Source organism: Chiloscyllium plagiosum, unplaced genomic scaffold (assembly GCF_037043375.1).
Source record: "Chiloscyllium plagiosum isolate Xiang-an unplaced genomic scaffold, Cpla_swu_hap1 HiC_scaffold_9, whole genome shotgun sequence".
In the NCBI taxonomy this organism is placed as follows: Eukaryota; Metazoa; Chordata; class Chondrichthyes; order Orectolobiformes; family Hemiscylliidae; genus Chiloscyllium; species Chiloscyllium plagiosum.
In genome coordinates, this window is record NW_028270147.1 from 79,002,513 (window position 1) to 79,026,725 (window position 24,213).

Sequence of the window (24,213 nt, forward strand, 5' to 3'; positions counted from 1 at the left end):
AGTGTCTTTAGGCCAGGAAGGCTGAGTTCAAGTCCAACCCACTCCACAGCTGCGTCATAACACCTTGATCAAAATAACTCCAAATTTCCTAATACCTTTGCTGAATAAAAATCTACCAAACCCAAGTTTGGAATTTTCAATTTAATTAACTGCCTTTTGGAGGGGATACCCTTTATGTGAAAGATTACTTCCTGTCATGACTCTGAATAAGCTTGCTCATATTTTAACGTTGTGCCTCCCTATTCTGGACATTCTATCAGAATAAATGCTTTCTCTTTATCTAACCCATTAGCTCCTTTAATCATCTTAAATATTGGAAATTAATCACCATTTAATATAGATTCTCACAACTGTCAGTTAAGATTATGCAAACTGTCCTGGTATTTTAACCCCCTTCAAACCAGTACCAAACGCAATGACAGTTTTTTTAAAAAAGAAAGCAGTTAAAGTTGATTACCCTATTCATAATAAAAAAGTTACAACCTCTGAACACAACATCAGTTATAACTACCTTATCAATCCATGTTATGCAAAGAATTAAGTGCCTAATGTGAACCCCACATGTCAGATCTGCACACCAATAGCCTTCCTGTCACTGGGACCTCAAGGTGCTTTCATTAATTGTACAATGCCTTCCCAATGCTGTCAAATCAGTTTATACTTCCATGACCTTGCAAACCATTGCATGAACAGTAAGATGACAGGATATGAATAAGTAATGCATGGTTGCTGGATTGGGAAGCATATATAAATATGTAATAACGTAGTACACGTATTTTCTTTATTGGCATTCCATTAAATACAAGAACAATAGTAATCGCTCAATTTATTGAAACTAGATCAGTATTTCCTTTTTGTGTGTGTGTCTTGGGTTGTTAATCTTGTCAGAAGCAAGTAACCATCAGAAAGAAGGAGAAATTTAAGGTGAGTCATTAGTCTCAGTAGCTCAACTATTGAACACCCTGCTGCTATCCCAGACTTGCTAGAAAGCCCCAATTGGGTAAATTGACTGGTTCAATATTTGAGATGTACCTTTACCTTGGGATTACGGCAGCAGCTGTGAAAAGATCGGCTCAGTTGTTCTGCACCGTACTGTGGCGAAGCCAGTGTGTTTTTATCTCAGAATTCACACCGCGCTCCCTCGCAAACCTTTGCCTGTTTTGAATTAAAGCGCATCAGGGACCGACTTGAAATCTCTTGGCTGTTGAAAACTCTAGAGGTGGGCCATCAGTTACCGTAACCCGACTACTGGCGACTGACGCAAAGTTCTTCTGTAAAATGATAATGAGCTGTATTGATGATACGCTGCTGTCTGGAGGTGATCATTAATCTGTGTTCTCGCTGTGCTGGCCCAGTGTGCAAATAGTGGAAAAACTGCTGCTCAAATCTGCAGCAATGCCAAGCTGAAAACCGAGAACTACATTTTTAAAATGGGTAAACTGTTTCTGCAGAGCAATGCAAATATCCCCTGCAATTGTCACAAGCTGGCAATTTCTATTTCCTCATATATATTTACACTTGGGAGCTTGCAAATTACGACCTTCAGCCTTTTAGCATTCTGCAAGGGAATCCCAGAGAGTCTACAAGTTTCTTTGTTGCTCTGTGTTTGTTGATTTACCAATAAACTGTTGTGTAGTGTGAAAAAAGTCATTTTCCCTCTGTAATGTTTTCCCTTGAGACACTGACTGACTTCACCTTCTGAGAGAGAGTGAGGATCGCAAATGCTGGAGAAATCAGAGTCGAAAAGTATGGCGCTGGAAAAGCACAACAGGTCAGGCAGCATCTGAGGAACACCCTTCAGGCTCTCTGCCTGTATTCCTGATGAAGGGCTTTTGCCCGAAATGTCAATTTTCCTGCTCCTCGGATGTTGCTGAACTGCTGTGCTTTTCCAGCACTACTCTAATCTAGACCCCAGCATCTGAGGAGCAGGAGAGTCAACACTCCGCGCGTAAGCCCTTTATCAGGAATGGGTTTAGGAAGAGCATATGCTTGAAGCGTCAACTTTCCTGCGTTTCTGATGCTGCCTGACCGGCTGTGCCTTTCCAGCGTCACACTTTTCAACTCTGACTCCATCTGAATAGTAGTGGCAGAACCTCAGTAGCTTTTGGTATATTCACTTAGGAATTCTGAAAGTTTGTTCATATTGGAACGAGTGTATGGAATGTATTAATATTTGCACAAAATTCCTGCAAACATGGGTAAATATTTACAACATTAGTCAATTTCTGAAGTTCAAAATTCACTGGATGTTATAATGTTTGACTTTCTCCCTATTAAGCAACACATGAGCAAAGGTTGGCCCAGATCTTCTGATTGAAGGTACTCAGAAGCATAGGCTAGAGTTAAGCATTGACTCGAGTCCCTATGCTGACTCCGCTGGGATTGCCAAGGCAGTGACATCTCCAACGGGGAAATTACACAACATCTGGAATCTGCCAAAGAACAGCTCCTCACTGCATTAAACTCAGAGAGTTTAGGAGATTCTAAAAATCTTAGCTTAATAGTTACCGAGGAAATGTTACAGGGATTAACATTTGCTTCAATTAAATTGGTCTCCATCTAAACTCACCAATGCCTTCACCCCTCCCTCTCGCTCAGGCACTTTAGAAACACAGCTGACACTTGCCAACTTTCCCCATGCGCCACGGCCACTGACCCAGGCCCCACACAACCTAGAGAGAACTAGGACTGCAGATGCTGGAGATCAGAGTCAAAAAGTGTGTTGCTGTAAAAGCACAGCTGGTCAGGCAACATCCGAGGAGCAGGAGAGTCAACAGTTTGAGCAGAGGCTCTTCATCAGGACTCTTATGCTGAAAGCCTACACCCATCTCATATGTGATGTACCTATCTGGCACCTGTACCCATCATCCACTTGGCAGGCTCACCCTCCACCATTTGGAAGCCCGATCCCTCACTGACTTTATACACTTACCTTCTCTCAGTAGCTGTCAAATGGGCTTCAGGACCTTTAGACCATGGAATACAGCAGCTCCTGCCATCAAACGGTGTGTAGTTTCAATTCCCATGCAGTTTGCTGCAGCACAAGTAGATTGCTGGGCTAGACTGGACTGCTTAAGCTGGAAAGGTTCTTTTCTCTGCCAAAAAACTCCTGTTGAGACAAACTTGTGTCTGCTCTGGTTCAGAAGTAGGACCCAGATCGGAAGATTTGGTTGATTGTTGTGCATTTATAAAGCTATAATCCATAAATTTTGCAGCAATGGATATAAAGTCAGACAAATATAAATGACTGCACATAGAAAAAAAAAGATCAGCTTTGTAAATTCATACCATGAATTGTGTTGAAACAGCGCACAGGCGAAGGAGAAATCTCAGAGAGATCTCAAGTCTAGAGAACAACAATAAACAAACAGCATTTTGAAGATGCTTCCTATACATTTGGATAAAAGCCAGGAGAAGTGGTCGCCAGACTCTAGGCCGCTCTGATCAGATCACGGAACACCTGGATCCAATTCTCATAATGAAGACACAGTGGAATTATTCAAATGATGGAAACAGGTTGGTGATGAGGCTGATAGCTCATGTCACGGGACTTGGAAATGAGGCAAGAGTGGAGAAATTGAAGGCCTGAACTTTAGCCCAGAGGTTCTTTCAGTGTTGGGCATGGGTGAGGGGATGTTTTTCAGGCTGGATCCCTGGGCCTAATAATTTGTTTAACCTGCTGGACAGCTTTACAATGTTTTCTTGCAGGTGCCCCACCAGCAGGCCTGTTTATGAGAGATATCCACAGCACAAGGCTGTGGACCAAACTGCGCTGAGAGCAAGTTGGTCTATTGGAGACATTATAAGACCATATGATGTAGGAGCAGAAGTTCATTCAGCCCTTCAATTCTGCTCCACTGTTCAATGAGATCACAGCTGATCTAATAACTCTTAACTCCAATTTCCCAGTAACCCTTGATTCCTTTACTGATTAAAAATTTGTCTATCTCCACTTTGAATATAATTAACTGAGCCTCTACAACCCTCTGCGATAAAGAATTCCACAGATTCCCTACCTTCTGAGAGAAGAAATTCCTCCTCATCTCTGTCCTAATTGTGCAACCCCTGATTCTGAGATTAGGCCCTCTGGTCCTAGACTCTGCCACAAGGGGAAACAAGCTGTCAATTCTCCTCAGAATTCTATATCTTTCAATAGGTGGCCTCCTGTTCTTCGAAATTCCATTAAGTATAGGCCCAACCAACTCAACCATAGCCAATTCTTTGCCCAATTCCGTAAACTGTTTATATTCCTCTGCAGCGAAACAAATATTGTGAGGGATTAGGGATTCTAATTGTGCTGGTGGCAGAAGCATTGAGGAGGAAACAGTTGTCAGAAGTTGGCTTTGAGGATCTAAAACAAAAACACAAAGTGCTGGAAAAGCTCAGCAGATCCGGCAGCATCTCTGGTGAAACAGAGTTAATGCTTCAAGTCCAGGAAAACTCTTCCCAAGCACTTCGCTTTTATTTCAGATTTTTAGCATCTGCAATTTTTTTTAATCTTAATGGCTCTGAGGGTCATTGGGGAAATCAAACAGATTGACAGAGGACACCCATGAGGTTTTTTTTTAAAGACATAGCCAAGGTAGTTAAGGAAATAGAATGGCTAATTATAGGCTAATACCTAAGTTAAACAACAAAACTAGAAAAAGGGATTACAGTCATAAAGTCATGGAGAAATAAAGCATGGAAACAGACCCTTCAGTCCAACTCATCAATGCCAGATCAGATATCCACACCCAATCGAGTCCCATATCCTTCTAAACCCTTCTTATTCATGTACCCATCCAAATGTCTTTTAAATGCTGCAATTGTACTAGCCTCCACCACTTCCTCTGGTAACTCATTCCATACATGCACCACCCTGTGCATGAACAGGTTGCCCCTTGAGACCTTTTTATATCTTTCCCCTCTCACCCTAAACTAAACTTAAGAGGATTCTGGGTAATCCAAAATGGAGGACGGGAAAAAAAATGTGGTTGTAAGAGCTGTTCCCTTTTTGAGGTATTTTAGGTTTGGAGGTGATTTCCTCAAATTCCAGGAGCAGCAATTATTGTTTTATATGCTGTTTCATTGTTTTGGATCTTTTGGATTAACTAGTGAAAAGTAGGTTTATGGCTAATTTCAGGAAGTTGTCCTTCACACAAAGTGGCCAGTACATGGAAAGGATGGTCTGATAGGAGGCGGCTATCAAATATCCTGGAATCATTTCAAACAATATTACCCATTTCAAAGGAGGGGCCATTTTAGGGTCACTTTGGCTGGATGAACAAAGTGGGTCAAATGGATTTCTAAATGACCTTATGATCCTGCAAACCTGACAACAGAACAACAAATTCCATAATCACTGAATCAATAAAAGAGATGAAAGTCCAATTTTCCACAACATGTGAAGCTATATTTCTTATTGATTCCTTTCTTCAGATTCAAGGATATGAAAGAGTCTCTTTTCTTTTCACTCTTAAATCGCATAAATGAAAAGGTGGGCACTTTTCGAAAATGGAGATCCATTCAGTAAATGAAGAGTTGCTGATTTTTGTACATAGTATTTCAAAAGTACAAGAGAAATAGTTCTTGTCATTAAATGTGATGTTCCTGCAGTTTAGAGAGTCAATTGTGAGTGGGAATGAGTTTTCTTTGTTATGCTTAATGGCAGCAGGTTGGGTGCCTTTTATTGTGCCTATTCAATTTTCTTAGAGCAAGCATTAGACTATTAAGTCCATCAGTTTGTATTGTTTGATTTCTCACTATCTAAAGGTCATTCAGCTCTTGTAATAAGCACCTTGATGTTCTTGCTGAATGGTGAAACGTTTTAGGTTGAATGTGGCCACCTGTTCTAATCTCATTATGATTGTAAAAACATAAAAGGACACAGAGAAAAAAAGTATCAGCCCAATTAGCTCGTTCTATCTTTTGAATTCTGAGCACAACTCTCATCCTCAGCTTTTCACAGCAAACCCCTGTTCCCCACGTCCTATGAAAGCAAGGGCAGAACTGTGCAGGGGTGGAGTGATGTGGGGCTATTGCAGGCTTTGCGGTAGAATCAGATGAGAGGACTTGTGAGGGCTACCTCAGTGCCTGAGGCAAATACAGTCATGGGATGGGTTCATCGTTCATTAAGGAGGGTGCAAGCATGGTGGCAACTGGGCGATTGCTGTCCATAGGGATGGAGGTGTCAAGGCAGTTGGCGAGAGTGGGGTAGGGGGGGATGTTGGTGGTGGAAGAGAATAACAGGTATTTTGGAGAGGTAGATGCAATGATGGTAATGGGAGGGATGACAAGGTGTATGGGGATGTCAAACAGCTTTGGAGGGCGTGGTGGCATATGGAGGGTGGTTTATTGACAGTAGCCACCCCTGGAGGCTACTACCTCAGGCAAAGTGCTGAGGAACTGGGGAAGCAAGAGCAGCTTTTCAGGAGGAACAAGTGGACATTTGGAGGAAGGAAATAAATGTACTGTAGCCAGATTTGTTGGTGACACCAAAATAGGCAGATATGCATGTTGTGAGAGGGATAAAAAGAGATTACAGAGAAATAGTGATAGATTATGTAAATAGGCAAAAAGCTGGTAAATAGAGTATAATGTGAGAAAATGTGAAGTTGTTCATTTTGAAAGGGAAAGCAAAAGAACAGAATATTATTTAAATGGAAAAAGATTGCAGGAAGCTGTAACACAAAGAGACTTGGGGGATTCTTGTACACGAAACACAGAAAGCTAGCAGGCAAATGCAGCAGGTAATCAGGAAGGCTGAATGTTGGCCCTTATTTCAAGGAGATTGGAGTAAAGCAGTAGGGAAGTCTTACTGCACCTGTACAAGGTGCTGGTGAGACCACACCTGGAGCACTGTGAGCAGTTTTGGTCCCCTTATCTACAGAAGGATATTATTTCATTGGAGGCAGTTAGAGAAGGTTCACTAGGATGATCGCTGGTATTGAAGAACTATGTGCATAAACTGGTTGGTACTCTCTTCATTGGAATTTAGAAAAATCAGAAGTGTTTGCGATGAAACATATAGGTTTCTTCAAGAGCTTGTCAGGGTAAATGGTGAGGGGATGTTTCCCCTCATGGGAGAGTTCTAGGACCAGAGGGCATGGCCTTAGAATAAAGAATGCCAATTTAAGACAGAGAGGTGGAGGAATTGCTTCTCTCAGAAGATGATGAATCGTTGGAACGCTTTGCCAAGTACAGCATGGAGACAGGTCCTTGAATATATATCAGACTGAGACAAATAGATTCATGATTAGTAAGGGGATCAGGGTTAAGGGAAAGAGGCATGAGAGTGGATGTGAGGAACATCAAGTCAGCCAGGGGGTGAAATTGTCCTTATGTGGAGATGTACCTCACCAGACTTCTCACACGATGCAACCCCACATTTCACCATAGTTCACGTCGCAAACCCCTGTCAGGTACTACCCTCTGTCAAATTGTAGGAAAACTTAGCCAGCCACCAGGTTGATGTCTGAACAAAATCTTCAGACTGCTTGCACTTGACTTGTAGGAATGAGCATGGCCAATACCATCTCCTGTAATCAGACAAGCCCATTGGCTGACTGGCAACTGGTAAAATGTGGTTTTCTATAATGCTAGCCCATGTAACACATTCAACAGTGACTCAAGTTCTTGTAGAGACAGATATGTGGAATTATATTCACAACTAATCATGTACACTAATAAGACATCCCAGACTTACCTGTAGTCTGGCTTCTGTGTTTACTTTGTTACTTTACATTATATATGTAGTTACCTGGCTAGCTAACTGATTGACTGCTTAACTAACTAGCTAACTCACTGACCAACTGACAGCATAGAAAGCAAAATGGGAGACCTTTTATATGAGAAGATCACATGTTGAGATGTCATCTAGCTATATTAAAGGTCCAGTGCTTTCATGAGATATGTGTCATAAGACAAGATTGACTGTTCACTGCTCTTCATCATCATAAGCTGCTTGCCTCTCCACCTGCGCAAAACCACAAGCTAAACCCCAAGATTGGTGACCTGTCGCTCGGTGCTCAAGTCAGCGTGCATTCAGAAAGCAAGGTGAAATAGACAGAGGCTGGCAGCTTCCACATAAGCACAAAAGTGAGTGAATACTAAGAAAACAAGCCAAGGGTGATAAAATACAGTTATCTATGTCAGGACAAAACCATTCCTGCACAGATGAATGAGATACAAGGTTGTCACTGTGTGTAAAGTGACCTGGCAGAAAGCTGCAAGTCATAAACTTCATCAGCTCCAAAGCAAATTGTTGAAGGTGTAAGGACCATGTTTTTTTTGTGTGTGTCTTTAAAACCTGTGGACTGAAATGAGAAAGAACTGTTCTGTTTTAAAAAAAACAGGGATTTACCAGGATGGCTGCATAATTACAGAGCAAGGAATTCAACATCTGTTACAATCTCTGTTCTTTTGTGGCTGTGGGTCCCTGTAATCATGAGCCGAGGAGCTATTTGCAAGTAAAGCTGATTGGTTCTCAGCTGACTGAGTAGGTTTGAACTGGAAACAAGGTACAGAGACACAGACATAGAAGGGTGTGCTATTGTTCTCAGCAGAAGCTGCCTGTTCACTGCTGTAAACAGCTGTTTACATTTAAAAAAGAAAAGCCAGTTACTTTTCCTGCAGTTGTTGAGAACTGGTACTTTTTAATTGATAAATAAGAGACTGTTACTAAGTGAATCCATTATTCTATACTTCTTACAAATCACTGGAAGCTTCCTGAGAAAGACAACTGAACAGCAAAGGCCAGACTCGCTAAAGAAATATTATCTCAAAACTGGGTTGTAAAGACCACAAAACAGACTTCACAGTTCCTGTGGCAGAATCCTACAGTGTAGAAGCAGATCATTCAGCCCATCGAGTCCACACCAATCCTCTGAACTGCATCCCACCCAGACCTCACATTTAATGTTTGAGAGGAAACTCAGAAATTAAGGAGAAAGACAATTAATGACAATGTAACAGTCTATGACAATGTGACAATGGCATAGATTACCAGAGATCAAACTGGCCACCCAAGGTGTGTGATAGAGTCTCGTGAAAGCCCTGAAATACTGACCAGGAGTTGTCCATGATTTTGAACTTCCAATGGCTAATCCTCTGTCCCAGCCAGAACTTCCTGAGTAAGTTGATGGAGACGTCAGACAGTTACAATGTACTTACGTCAATGATTACCCAGGTTACATAGAAGAATCCTTGGGTAACTCTTGAGTGACGTATAACCTACATCTCCCATATGCCCCTTGAACCTCCCAACACCCCTCAGCCTAACATGATGAACCCCCACAACTTTCCTCTCAACCTACCAACTGACTCACCTCCAAATTCCAATCGTAGCCCTCCCATTAATCAGGAGAAAGTGAGGACTGCAGATGCTGGAGATCAGAGCTGAAAATGTGTTGCTGGAAAAGCGCAGCAGGTCAGGCAGCATCCAAGGAGCAGGAGAATCGACGTTTCGGGCATGAGCCCTTCTTCAGGAATGAGGAAAGTGTGCCAAGCAGGCTAAGATAAAAGGTAAGGAGGAGGGACCTGGGGGAGGGGCGTTGGAAATGCGATAGGTGGAAGGAGGTAAAGGTAAGGGTGATAAGGTGAGGGTGATAGGCCGAAGTGGGGGTGGGGGCGGAGAGGTCAGGAAGAAGATTGCAGGTTAGGAAGGTGGTGCTGAATTCGAGAGTTGGGACTGAGACAAGGTGGGGTGAGGGGAAGTGAGGAAACTGGAGAAATCTGAGTTCATCCCTTGTGGTTGGAGGGTTTCTAGGCTGAAGATGAGGTGCTCTTCCTCCAGCCGTCGTGTTGCTATGGTCTGGCGATGGAGGAGTCCAAGGGCCTGCATGTCCTTGGTGGAGTGGGAGGGGAAGTTGAAGTGTTGAGCCATGGGGTCATTTTCAGCTCCCATTAATCAGACCCAACTTGCCTTTCACAATGGCTAAGATTCCCAACTCTCACCTTCTCAAGCATCTCCCTTCCCAACGAATCCTTTTCTCCATGATGTGACCTGACTAGCCCCCAGCACCTGACCCCCTCTGACCTCCCCTCCAATTCTCTGTCTCTCCTCATGACACCCATTCCCCCCAACCCAACCTGACCAGCTTTTACCATTCCACCCCAAATCACTTCACCAAACCAAACTGTCTATCCCACTCCAACTTTCCTTGATCCAATCGAATTGAAATAGCTCCCATAAGAGAACTTGCTTAATCCTCTCTCCACCCACCCACTGACTCTCTAAACTCTACACAATCACCAATTTATTCACACATAAACACTAAACCACTGAAAAGCTTTAAACACTTACCAGAATACAACAACTCGGACCGTAGAAAGGGGGCCTTGGCTTCTGTGCAGCTTTCATTCGTCATTATCCCAAGGCTAAATGCCTGAAATGTTAGATCCTGTTTTGAATATTTTGTTAGAAATATTATTTACAGTTAAGTGGGTGGATTTTGTCTGGACAGTGTCAAAAACAGGAGTTCAGAAACTTTGCAATGCCCTTGTACTTGCTTTATGATGTAACGAAAGGAGTCGGGAAGGACCTTAAAATTTCACATACTCATAGGTAAACATGAAGTGAGGGTGGGGCTGATCTTTTAGCCCTATAAAACAAGAAATATTTCAAATGACAGGGATCGCGGTTCCCTGCAACCACTTCTTCCACCATCCCCATCACTTCTCATTCCGCACTCTGCTTTTGGTCAGCTCTGGCCAGGTGAATGACAAGTACAGATCCCCTTTCGAGACTGGCAATGAAAACAAGGCAAAAGCCTCTGGAGCAAAAACAATTTTTAAAAATCTAACTAAAGTTTATTATTTCCGTAGCAAAGTTTCCACTGCTTTCTATTCTAGCCTCTTTGAGATGGAGACATATATTCCATCAAGCCTTTTTAATTATGTTTTTGTGCCTTCTAATAATTTCTGCACTTGGACCAATAAATCTCTCTGCTGTTCCATAGTTCCCAACATTTAGAAAATGCTTGGATCAGTGTTTCTTAGATCTCACACTAATTCCCACACTGACCCCAAGTTGCCATATTTTAGCCCACTCACTTCAAAGATTTTTTTTTTCTTATTTTCAAAAATATACATTATTCAGAAAAATATCTCAATTTACGTACATAAGTCACTGAAGCAGTTTGGTTCTGTACAATAGCATACGAAGAAACAAACAAATATTGGAGTTTGATGCACTAGCAAACAAATCAAAGGCATTTCTTACCTGTACAAGATTACATTTACATGTATTTGAGGCTTCGGGAGGGTCTGATAACTGAACGGACCGCCATTTAACTTTGACCACCTTAGATGGTGGTCTTTACCCACTATGGCTTGACAGCAGCTGCCTCAAGCTTTAATCACATCACTCAGCGATTAGTCCTGGACCTTGGAATGTGCCAGTATGCAGAAGTTGGTCAAGGTCAACTCCTTGCTCTGGAAGAGGAGAACGTGAGCATTGCAGATGCTGTAGAAGCCAGAGTTGAAAAGGGTGGTGCTGGAAAAGCACAGGAATGAAGGGCTTATGGCTGAAACGTCGACTCTCCTGCTCCTCGGATGCTGTCCGTGCTTTTCCAATGCCACCCTTTTCAACTCTTTGCTCTGGAAGACCAACAAATTTTGGGTAGACCAAAGAGTGGCTTTCACAGAGTCGATGATCCTCCATTTGCGGCTTTCTGCTCCCATCTGGAGCCGTGTATGATGAAATGAGATATGGGGCCTTTGAATTCTTTGAACTGTCTGTTGCAAATGTTTTTGACTCAAAAGTTCATTTCTGTTTCTTGCTCCATAGATGTTGTTAGTATTTTCAGCATCTTGTTTTCAGACTTCCAGCATCAAATTTTCAGCAATTTGTAAGTTTTCCAACATTTTGGTCAATCCCTTTTGTGTTTCGGATATTTCCTCACTGGTGTCCTTCTTACACAAAAAAATTAGCATGAGCAATGGGTGCCCTTGGAGCTCCAACCTATGCAGACATTTGCATGCTGAACATTGCAATGATTTGAACTGTCCTAGCCACAATGCACTTCAGTTTTAAGCAATGAAGGCTAATATTCAGTGGTGCTAGCATTTATAATATTGTCTGCATCTGAGGGGTCCAAGCCACAATAGCACTGGCTAGATCATTTGTATAAGCATGCTGTCTGAATTTGATCTGCTATCTGCTTTGAATTGAATCAGCATGAATTACTGTGTTCCCTGCTACCGTTTTATCCAATTTTAATCCCCTTAAGTTTTTTTTATTTGCTTTGATCTCCACAGAACACAAGATATCCCTCTTGGCTATATCATTATTATCAACACAATCCTTTTGCAGAAAACAAACCTGCGTCCTGCTGAGATGGCCACCTTTCATTAGTAAGTACACCTGTTTCACAGTGCAATATATCCCGATTGATGTCCTGTTATTTTTATAAGGTTCAGTGGAGGCTCATCAATGTTGTTGCTTCATCAAGATCAAATTATTTTCATTTCGTCAATGTAATGATGTGTCTTCTATTATCATGTACCTTTCCACAATTAAATAGGGCAGAGACACTCCATGTTGATGTTGCCCCACCCAACTGTATTGAACTTTGCTGACAGAGTGCAATTTTATTGCATTGCCTGAAGCATATCTACACAGTGTGCGCACAGCGGAAGCCATATGTTTGCTATCGCCATGGATATTCATCGAGTTTTAAAGGCCAGGGCTCTGTCAAATACCTTTGTAGTACACAGTGATTTTGAAAATAGACACAACTGAAGCATGTACGCATTCTAATAGCAATTCCTGGCAGGAGTGACATTGTGCTAGATTGTTTTATCAGTGGTATGCATGTTTCTTTACCATCTCAGTACTTACATACTGCTGTGGCATTTTGAGAAGTGTTTTTGGATGATGCTGAGTTGTCAATATTGCAGTGGTTCATATTTTACTTTTAACAAGTGAGCGAGCATCAGGAATGTCAAGTCAGAGGGAACAATCACGACAACGAAAATGAAGATGCACAGACCTGTCTCAAAATGGGTGTCTGAGACTGATCAAAAATTGGGCCCTCGAACTTCAGCGATAATCCATGAATAACTGAGTAACTGGTGGATCCTCCAAAAAGTAACTGTGCATTGAAGGCAACAAAGACACTGGCATCTGCAAGGTAGTAGGTCCCGGGAAATTTGTGGAAGTGGTGGGGGAGTTGGGGATATGGAGATTTTACATAGAAAAAAACGAGTGGGAGTAAAAGAAGGGGAAGGGACTATGGAAAAAGTTATTGGAATGTTCGAATCCTAATCTATGTAAGCAGGCGGCTGAAGAATCATGAGTAATTCAAACCAGCCCATCAAAAATATATTTTCCCAAAGACTACTTAAAGGACTGTTTGGCCTGTAACTTTACATGTGCAAGAAGCCTACTTTAGGAAATGGCCTTGATGAGTTTAGCAATGGCCCAAAGTGACACATGCAGATTGAGTGTGAATTATCCCATTGCTATGAGAGTTTAAGGGTGCATCCTGGAGGCTGGTTAATATTTTAGGGATGTATTCGTTCACTGTCAGAATTCAGATCTGAACCAGTTCCTGAGAATAACTGTGTACTTGTTTCATTTGTGGACTGCGGGCGTTCATTGCTCATCTCCAATTGTCCTTGAGGAAGTAGTGGCAATTTGCCCCCTTGAACTGTTGAGCAGCCCGATGAGCTGTTGGGGAGTCCCATGGTATTGACCCAGTGACAGTGAAGGAAAGCTTGTGGCAAGGAGGGGAACATCCATCCACCAAGACACCCATTGTCTTCTAATTAATAATGGTCTTGAGTTTGGGAGGTGCTGTCAAAAGAACCTTTGCAAGTTGCTTCAAAGTATCTCATAGTTGTCACATACTATTGCTATTGGGCATCAGTGATGAAGGCAGTAAATACTGAAAGTGGTGGCTAGGGTGCAAAGCAAGTAGGCTGCTTTGTCCTGAATGATGTTGAACTTCTTGGATGTTATTTGAGCTGTACCCATCCAGACAAGTGCAGAATATTCTATCACACTCCTGACTTGTGTCTTTCAGATAGAGGACAGACACTAAAGATTCAGAAGGTTAGTTAATTGAGGATTCCAAGCGTCTGACCTGTTCTGAAAATAACAGTCTTTATAAAGCTGGTCTAGTTAAACATCTGATCACTGATAACCCACAGGATGTTTGGTGATGTATTCACTGATTGAAATGCAATGAATGTCAAGGTGAAATGTTTTGATTTTTTATTGTTGGGTGTGGTATTGCCTGGCAATCATGTAGCACTAATGTCACTTTGTGACTTAACAACAACAGCCTGAATGGTGCTCAGGTCTGGCTGCAATCCAGACATGGATTGCTTCATTATCCAAGGAGTTCCAACAAGTACAGAACAGCACAAAATCATCAGCAAACATCTCCAACTTCTGAAGTTACCTTGATGAAAAGGTCACCAAAAAAACTGCTGAAGATGGTTAGATCGAGAACACCAGCAACATTTGGAAGCATCTTTCAAACATCCAACTCTTTAATTTTAGTTTCACTTTTAACTTTGTTTCTAAAAATAAAATTCATGTAATTGTTAACTCACACGGTTTTTTTTGTTTTATGCAAGACAGATGAAAACATTCAGGAGAGAATTTAGCAACTTTTTTAAATTTAAAGCACAAGTGTCTTTCTAATAACAAGTTATTTTTTAGTTAACTGAAGAAAACCTGGTGAAATTATCTTTTGATATAGATAGCTGTAATAAAGAGAAACAACTGATTATTTTGGTGATTAAGTGAGACACTTTTGGTATATGCATTGACAAGTAGGGTTCGATTTTCTGCACAATCCTACTATCTGAGTCACAACCCAAGACTCAGTATCACATACATTATGTGCACTCAGTGGCTTACATGAGTTGTGCAACTTTGTGTTATAAGTAAATAACACAAATTCAATGGCATGGACTCAGTATACTTGCAAAGCCCAGTCACATTTATTAACAGCTTAGACTACAACTTGTAGTTACAGTTAACTATGAATGCAACTAGGTATATCATGTAGGAGAAAGTGAGGACTGCAGATGCTGAAGATCAGAGTCGAGAGTGTGATGCTGGAGAAGCTCAGGTCAGGCAGCATCCAAGGAGAAGGAGAATTGATGTTTTGGGCATAAGCTCTTCATCAGGAATCATTTCATTCCTTTGCATGATAAAGTTCCCTTTTAAATTTTTCCCCTCTCACCCTAAACCTATACCCTCCAGTTCTGAACTCCCCCACCCCAGGGAAAAGGCCTTGTCTATTTAACTTATCAATGCCCCTCATGATTTTATAAAACTCTATGAGGTCACCCCTCAGCCTCTGACACTCCAGGGAAAACAGCCCCAGTCTATTCAGCTTCTCCCGATAGCTCAAATCCTCCAACCCTGACAAAATCCTTGTACACCTTTTCTGAACCCTTTCAAGTTTCACAACATCCTTCCAATAGGAAGGGGACCAGAAGTGTATACTGTATTCCAAAAGTGGATTATCCAATGTCTTGTATAGCCGCAACATGACCTCCCGACTCTTATACTCAATGCTCTGACCAATAAAGGAAAGCAAATCAAATGCCTTCTCCACTATCCTATCTACCTGCAATTCCTCAGATACTGAAGCAGTCCATGTTCAAATGCAACAAGAGCAGGACACATTTCCAGGCAAAGTGGCAATTACATTCACGCCATATGAGGACAGGCAATAGCCATCTCCAACAAGAGAAAATCTAACCATTACCTCTTGACATTCAATAGCATTACCATCACTGAATCACCCACTATCAAGATCCTGGGGGTTACCACTGACCAGAAATGGCTTTATGAAAACTGTGGCTAAAAGAGCAGGTCAGAGGTTAGGGTTAATACAATGAGTAACTCACTTCCTGACTTCTGAAATCCTGACCATCACATACAAGGCACAAGTCAGGATTATGATTCAATACTTCCCACTTGCCCAGGTGGAAACATCTCCACCAACATTTAACAAGCTTGACATCACTGAGGACAAAGCAGTTCACTTGATTGGCACCACATGCCACAAATATTCACTCTCTACCTCACCAACGCTCAGTAACAGCAGTGTGTACTATCTGCAATATGGACTGCTGAAATTCACCAAAGATCCTTAGACAGAACCTTCCAAACCCACAGCCACTACCATCTAGAAGGACAAGGACAGGACATGGAAACACCACTATCTGCAAGTTCCTCTCTGAGCCACTCACCATCCTGACTTGGAACAATGTCCCTGTTCTTTCAGTCATTGGATCAAAATCTGAAACTTCCTTCCTCACAACAGTATTGTGGATCAAATTTCACCAAATAGACCACAGGGATTAAAGGCAGCTGCTCATCACCACCTTCTCAAAGGCAACTAGACAACCATGACAAAATGGCCAAGATGTGCAATGGGACAGGGTACCATATATAAAGTTCTTCATCCAACTCTCCTTTGAGGATGGAGCATTTAAGATGGCTGAAGACGAGAATCTTCACTGTGGTGATGAAGAGACATGAATTGGCCAAATACCAATGAGAAAACTTTGATCTTCCTGGATGAGCACAATGGCAAACATATTGGGCTGCACAGCTATTCTGCATCTTCACCTGGTAATGTTTTCCTCAATAACTAGCATTGGGCCCAGTGCCACAGGCTATAGTGTGAGCCCTATCTGCACCAGCACCACTTATCAGAGGATACAGCAGCAGGACATCCACTTGCACCAACCATTAGAATAAAGACAATCTCCTCTCTGCATATTCCAGCTGGGTGACACAATTTACAGAGTACACCATTAACACATGTCTGCACCCAGTGTTGGAAGAAACATCGGAGATCTCTGACACTTGGAGAACAAGCACCTGTTCAGCCTCATGCAGAAAGGTGTGCCTCTGTACTTGCCGTGCTGCCTGGTCAACCTGTGCCGAGTGGGGCAGGGAAACATCAAGCAGGTATGGAGGGTTGGCAAGTCCATCTGCATTATTGCTGCTGGCCGCTCCCTCATGTGAGCTTCTTGCTGTCTTTAATGGAAAGGCTGGTGGCTGCCTGGGAGACCAGGCTGCTGGGACATGCATTCAGACCTGCACTTTCTCACTCTCGCCATGGGTGCTCAATACCAATTGCAATGTGAAAGGGTGGAGCACTGAGGCATCCACTCCAAGGACCCTTTTAGCTCACAAAGCCAAGGTGTGCAATAGGCATTCACAGAGAGGATGACTATCATGCTGGCTACATTGGAAACTTCTTCCCAGAGCCTTCCTGAGGCAACCTGCCCATTCACCTTCTCTCTGCCAGCAATCACTTTGCCTCCAACAACTGAGGTCAAGGAGTTTCTATGACGGACAATCTGAGCAGGCCAAGGCCCTCGAGGCCAAAAGGATACACATCAAAATTTCCAATCAGTCAGCAGGCTCGCTCCACCCCAGCTGGAGATGTCAGGCCTGCACTAGCAAGAGAGTAACCTTCAAAGGTCATATCTCTGGCTTGGCTGGTCAATTATTGCACATAATTTGCACTTTTGGAAATGTATATTCACTTGCACAGTTCTAATCTCTGTTGTAGTCTTATTATCCCACCAGAAAGTAAAAGATGTGAGCATTTTCAACTAATAAAAGGATGCGCTGCATTTCAATTGCATATCTTGGAACCTCTCTCGTACTCAGCTAAGTGGATTACTATCCATCAGGAAATCATGCATATATATAGAATCAAGGCACTGCAAATAAATCTCAGGAACACAGGGTCATGGTCAGGTCTATGGCAAGAGCCAGGTCCAGGTATTTGAATTGTGGACCCTGCACATATACCTTCTGGAGGCGATGGCAGTGTCTTCATTGGATCTGGGGTGGGGGGTGGGGACGGGGCATTCCCTCACACTTCTGAAGGTCTCAAAGCTGTGATATTTAATATTGTGAGGGTGGCCAAGGGCCAAATCACATCTCCATCTACGATAAGTACAGAGCTAAATGGAGGGGTATTCCTTTTCTCCTGTGAAGGGGACAAAGGCCTTTGAAAGAGGTTGATCCAGGATGTAAGAGACAGCTCCCTGAATATCTAACATAAATCTACGAGACCTAGACCAGTAGATTGACTGGTCTAGATATCGTAGATTTATGTTAGATTTAGTCACAATGATTTGAGAATTGAGGGAATGGAATTCTTTTCTGTTGCGAAAGATTGCTGGTTTATGATGGGGTGCTCTGATTACTATATATGTACAATTTCTCACACCCTGAACCTGCAGAAAGCTGAATGCTTTGGCTGTCTGATTACCCACTCAAAGGGGACAAGGTGAAGTATCTCCATTGTCTCCTGCAGCAGTTCCCACACAAGAAAAACTGTTGGGCTAACCTCTGCTGTGCTTTATCCACTGTCAGGGATTCTGTAAGGGATGCTTTAACCCTGACAATCTTCCCCATGAAACGCAGGGTTATGTCCTATCAGAGGTTGGTCTCACACCTTGTCAGGATCCCAAGCAGAATGTGTTCTGTGTAATTCAGCATTGTTGTGATTCTTGAAAAGACCACTCCAAGCCACCAACGTTGTAGAGGTTTGGAGACATTTACTCTTTCTGGGTCACCGTCTGGTCTAACATTGCCCCATCCCATTCCCATTAATTAACCGGACCTCATGTAAGGTGGTGCAACAAAATCTCAAGATGGGACACTTCAACTACACGGGGTCAATGCGGATTTCACCAGTTTCCCCATTTACCCTCTCCCAACTGTATCCAGTCCCAACCTCCCAACTCAACACCGCCCTCTTGAACAGTCCTACCTGTCCATCTTCCTTCCCACCTATCTCTCCACCCTCTTCTCTGATCTATCACCTTCTCCCGCACCTTCATTTACCTGTCACATTCCCAGCTACCTCCCCCCCATCCCACCTCCATCCCATTTCTCTCTCAGGCCCCGTTAGCCCACAAGCCTCATTCCTGAGGAAGGGCTTATGTCTAAAACGTCAACTCTCCTCACAAAGCAATGCCAACTATCTCTAATCAAGCTATGCATTTTCAAGTATTCATAAATCCTGCCTCTCAGAATCCTCTCCAGTAATTTGCCCACCACCGACGTAAGACTGACTGGTCTGTAATTCCCAGGGTTATCCTTATTCCCTTTCTTGAACAAGGAATAACATTTGCCACTCTCTAATCATCTGGTACTACTCCAGTGGACAGTGAGGATGCAAAGATCATCACCAAAGGCGCAGAAATCTCTTCCCTCACTTCCCACAGTAACTTTGGGTGTATCCCATTTGTCCCAGGAGACATATCTATCCTCATGTTTTTCAAAGGTTCGAGCACATCCTCCTTCTTAATATCAACCTGTCCAAGCCATCCTTTTGTTCCTCATATAAGTGTAGAATGCCTTGGGATTTTCCTTAATCCTACCTGCTAAGGCTTTTTCATGCTTTCTCCTTGCTCTCTTAAGTCCATCTTCAGTTCCTTCATAGCTACCTTGTAACCCTCTAGAGCCCTGTCTGATCCTTGCTTCCTCAACCTTAAGTAAGCTTCCTTCTTCCTCTTGACTAGATGTCCCACATCCTTTGTCATCCAACGTTCCTTCACCCTACCATCATTCCTTGCCTCAGTGGGACAAACCTACTCAGCACTCACAGCAAGTGTTCCCCAAACAACCTCCACATTTCTGTCATGCATTTCCCTGAGAAAATCTGCTCCAAATTTAAGCTCCACAATTCCTGTTCATAGCATTGCAATTCCACCTCCCCCAATTAAATACAATACTCACGGAGACGGAAAGGACCAGATGTTATGGGAAAGTAAAGGTCAGGAAGTTCTGATCACTATGACCGAAATGCCCTCCTACTGAGAGATCTGACACCTGACCTGATTTGTTGCCAAGCACCAAATCCAATATGACCGCCCCTCTAGTCGGCCTATCTACATACTGAGTCAGGAATTCTTCCTGGACACACCTGATAAAATCTGCTCCATCCAAACTATTTGTACTAAGGTGGTTCCAATCAATATTAGGGAAATTGAAGTCACCCATGACAACAACCCTGTTACTTCTGCACATTTCCAAAATCTGCCTCCCAATCTGCTCCTCTATGTCTCTGTTGTTATTGGAGAGTCTATGGAAACCCCCCAATAAAGTGACTGCTCCTTTCCTATTTCTGACTTCCACCCATTCTGACTCTTCAAACAAACCCTCCTCAACGACCTCCCTTTCTGCAGCAGTTATACTATCCCTGATTAGCAATGCCACTCCCCCAACTCTTTTACCTCCCTCCCTACTCTTTTTGAAACAGCTAACCCTGGAGCATCCAACAACCATCCATGTCCCTATGATATCCAAGTCTCCGTAATGGCCACAGCATCGCAACCCCAAGTTCTGATCCATGCTCTAAGTTCATCATCCTTATGCCTGACACTTCTTGCGTTAAAATAGACATACTTCTAGCCATCTAGCTGACTGTAACGTTTCCCTATCAACTGTCTATCTATCCTCACAGACTCTCTGCACACTGTGTCTGCCTGTTCACCAGCTACCCCTAGCTCTTGTTCACCCCCCTCAAACAAACTAGTTTAAACCCTCCAGAAGAGCTCTCGCAAACCTCCCATATCCGGGGTATTGATGCCCCTCCAGTTTAGATGCAATCGGTCCTCCTTGTACAGGTCCCACCTTCCCCAGAAGGTATCCCAATAATCAATATATCTGAAGCTCTCCCTCCTACACCAGCTCTGCAGCTACGTGTTCAACTGCACTCGCTCTGTTCCTAGCGTCTCTAGCCCCTGGCACAGGTAGCAATCCTGAGATTATTATTCTGCTCGTCCTGCCTTTTAGCTTCCAAGCTAACTCCCTCTATTCACTTTTCAGGTCATCATCCATTTTTCTTGCTATGTCATTAGTACTGATGTGTACCACGACTTCTGGATGCTCATCCTACCCTTAAAGAATCCTGTGGACTCGATCCAAGACATCCCTGACCCTGACACCCGGAAGGCAACAAACCATCGTTACGTTCTTGTTTTGTTCTCTATCGAAAAGTCTCATTAGCGACCACAGAATCTCCTGTCTATTCATGTCACCATTAAAGATAACCATTGACTGGAGGCCAAAGTACAAAGTTGGTTTATGCAGTCACGTTTCTGAAGTATCGGCTATGTTGATTGTGCAAAAATTAATTGGGAAGGGGAAGCTATTTCTGGTGAGTTGTACTATTGATGAGATGCAAACACATGCACATAGGCTTCTCGCCACCTGACAGCAGGAAGATCATCTCGCCATCTCATTTCAGAGATTTATCACAATGGCAAGAATCTGACATTTGAATTCTCACTCAATTAACTTCTCATGCTCAATATTAATCTCACCACCTCAAGCAGGGGATTACCATCCCTACAGAATGAAGCTTATCCTATTTACATGGGCTGAATTAACACACTGCTCGTCTGTGGTAAACTATAAAATGACATCCACAAGACCTGAATGAAATACATGAGCAAGTAATAACAGTGCCTGCAATCTATTTCTTCAATCCTGATAAGCTTCAACTTACTTTGTTTGAGCAAGTTTTGGAAAACTGTGAAATAAAATCAAGCGTTCGACTGTTCCATAAAAAATAATTTCAGATGTGAACAATCTGACTGATTCATCATATCAGCGAGATGTATCAACTGCATCATACTTGAGTAGCCTTTAGCTTATAAAGAAACTATAAGAATATGACAAGGTCAATATGCATTTCTTCTTCTTAGAAAAGGTTAAGGGATGTTAAGTGGAAATGTTCAAAATTGCCAATGATTTGCAAATAAGAAATGTTGATAACAAAAGAACACCATTTTAAGAATGTTGGCTAAGGAACAGAAGGGAGATAGGAGACTTTTTTAAAAACATGTCTAATTGCTATTGTATGGAATACATTGCTTGAAAGGGCAGTGGAAGTAGATTCAACAATAACTTTGAAAGTAAAACTGGATGCATTCTTGAAAGGAATTAAATTGCAGGGCTATAGAAAAGAGTAGCAGAGACCAATTACTCAGAGAGCTTTATCAGAAAGCCAGTATAGGGTTGATGGGTTGAGTGGTCTCCATGTGTTCTGTTAGATTACGTGGCGCCAGGATTTACAGGAAATGAGGAAGGCAGAGTGAGACGTGTTTGTGGATTGGGCAGTGTTGGATAAGGCACTTAGTAGCTGAAAGGTTTAACTAACACATTGCCCCTCAGGACATAAAGGACTGTTCCTGAATGGTGCTAACCAGTGTTTTGCAGTCTCTCTAAATTGGTATTCTTGTATTAAGCCTACATAATTAACAGAAAGATGGATATAAACTTAGGTTCAACCCAATGTTACATAAGAAACAATCATATACTATTAGACGTAACATCATGAGTAGTACAATTTAATAGCATATACTGTTTATCAAAGCTGCACCTATCTTCTAAGATCTTCATTTAGGCATCTTTCCCCATTTGGTATCTATAATTTAAGGATTGAATTTTGGCTACATGTGAATTGAATCAGGTTGTTTGGAGAGATTCTCGCCATAAGGCCGAGCAAGATCTCACCATAACCCACATCACTCATACCACCACAGGAACCCAACCTTAGGTTAATACTAACAAGATGCGTTGATGGCAGTTAATTCACCCAAGGCATTTCAGATGGTTCTCTACAAGAGAACAACAAATACCTTGCTGAGTGGAGTGCCAAAAAAGGGTGTGTTTTGTGAGTATAGAGGTTTTGCCAAATTCAAAGCAAAGGCCTCTTTACGATTATGAGACTGCGGGTCAGTCAGGCGAGCTGGCTGCTGGTTGAAAGCACCGATAGTAAAATGTTCAATCAGAAAGCTTTGGGGATGACTGCAGCCAATCATGGATTAGTGAGGATGCTGGATTAGCAATTCAGTGAAGACAGAGATCAGGCAAAGAAATTCAAAAAGGGTAGGAGGTTGCAATTGATTGCAGCAGAATATTCATTCAAGGAAATGGGGGAACACTCCACAAGCAGTGCTTTAAAATATTTACCCTCTGGATCCATCTGCTTTTGCCTGTATTCCCAGGACACTGGCATATCTGGTTGGCCAGTGCTAAATTTAAATTGTTGCTAAAATCTGAGGAATTGAGTACCATCCACACATTATAACCAAGATGTGGAGGTGCTGGTGTTGGACTGGGGTGGACAAAGTCAGAAGTCACACGACACCAGGTCATAATCCAACAGGTTTATTTGACATCACAAGCTTCCAGAGCAGTGCTCCTTCGTCAGGTGAAGTGGAGCAGTGCTTTGAATGCTTGTATAGTCAAATAAACCTGTTGGATTATAACCAGGCACCGTGTGACTTCTGGTTTATTATAAAAGCAGACCCATCTGTCCAGAGCAAGTTGGTCAACCACCTACTCAAATAAAACCTTCAATACAATGGAAACACTTATTTAATTAGGTTCAGAGTCAGGGTTAGGAAATGAGCTGTTTTAAACACTCCTTTCTAAACCATTTCTATCCACCATGGTTTTTAAACTGCTGGGGATAATTTTAAAATGCCAGAGGTCTTTGCACTATTGACTTGATTTAATTGTATGCCAGACAGAAGCTCTATAACATGTACCTGTTCATCACAGAATAATTTACATATAATGAAAGTTTTACAAAACATTATCCTATATTGAGTCTTTATTTTAACTAGTATATTTTATTGAATGTTGCTCACAATAGAATCGCAGAACACAGTACAGAATATAACAGTGTTTTATGTGACCTTAGAAACATCTATTATCTAAAAACAATATAAATCATCATTACTTCTGACACCTTACAGTCGTACCACACAAGAGGGAGTTTCAAGAATATTCTCCTGAGACAAAGGCAAGGTTTGTCTTAAAAACATTACAAATCTGCCTATTATTTACATGAAAAGTAAGCTAGTTATTTTAATGATTGTGGATAAAGGCACACTTTTGAAAGTCAAATTTTTCCCCTCTGATCTCAAATGTTTGTAAGAACTGAGTATACTCTATATGGTGGAAAAAGCTGCTCAAAGAGATCTGACAATACCACTCTCGTTATACTATGTAGCCATAAGATTACTCACTGTCACTCATAACCATCAACTCCCACATATTTAGTGTGTGGGAGTTGAAACAAAGAAAGAAACGGACATACTGTGTTAAAAGCAAGACTGCTCCCTTTGAATAGCAGTGCATTGCTGCGTCAAAGGGTGGAAAGAAATATCTAGAACATTCATAATGTTTGCCCACTTGCTATAGAGCTAACC

At 42.2% G+C, this 24,213-nt stretch overlaps 2 long non-coding RNA genes across 2 annotated transcripts in view; one reads left to right on the top strand and one right to left on the bottom strand.

The window, feature by feature from the left end:
• The window catches only part of LOC122554563 (uncharacterized), a 41,212-nt gene extending 39,826 nt beyond the window's left edge, over positions 1-1,386 (bottom strand). The window contains exon 1 of the long non-coding RNA XR_006313026.2: positions 1,039-1,386. This is a non-coding gene — a long non-coding RNA (uncharacterized LOC122554563). The remainder of the gene's footprint in view (positions 1-1,038) is intronic.
• LOC148149171 (uncharacterized) lies at positions 836-22,851 on the top strand. Its single transcript, XR_015758187.1, has 4 exons — positions 836-924; positions 3,309-3,516; positions 12,241-12,336; positions 20,816-22,851. It is a non-coding gene; the product is annotated as an uncharacterized LOC148149171 (long non-coding RNA).
• Positions 22,852-24,213: the final 1,362 nt, after the last annotated feature.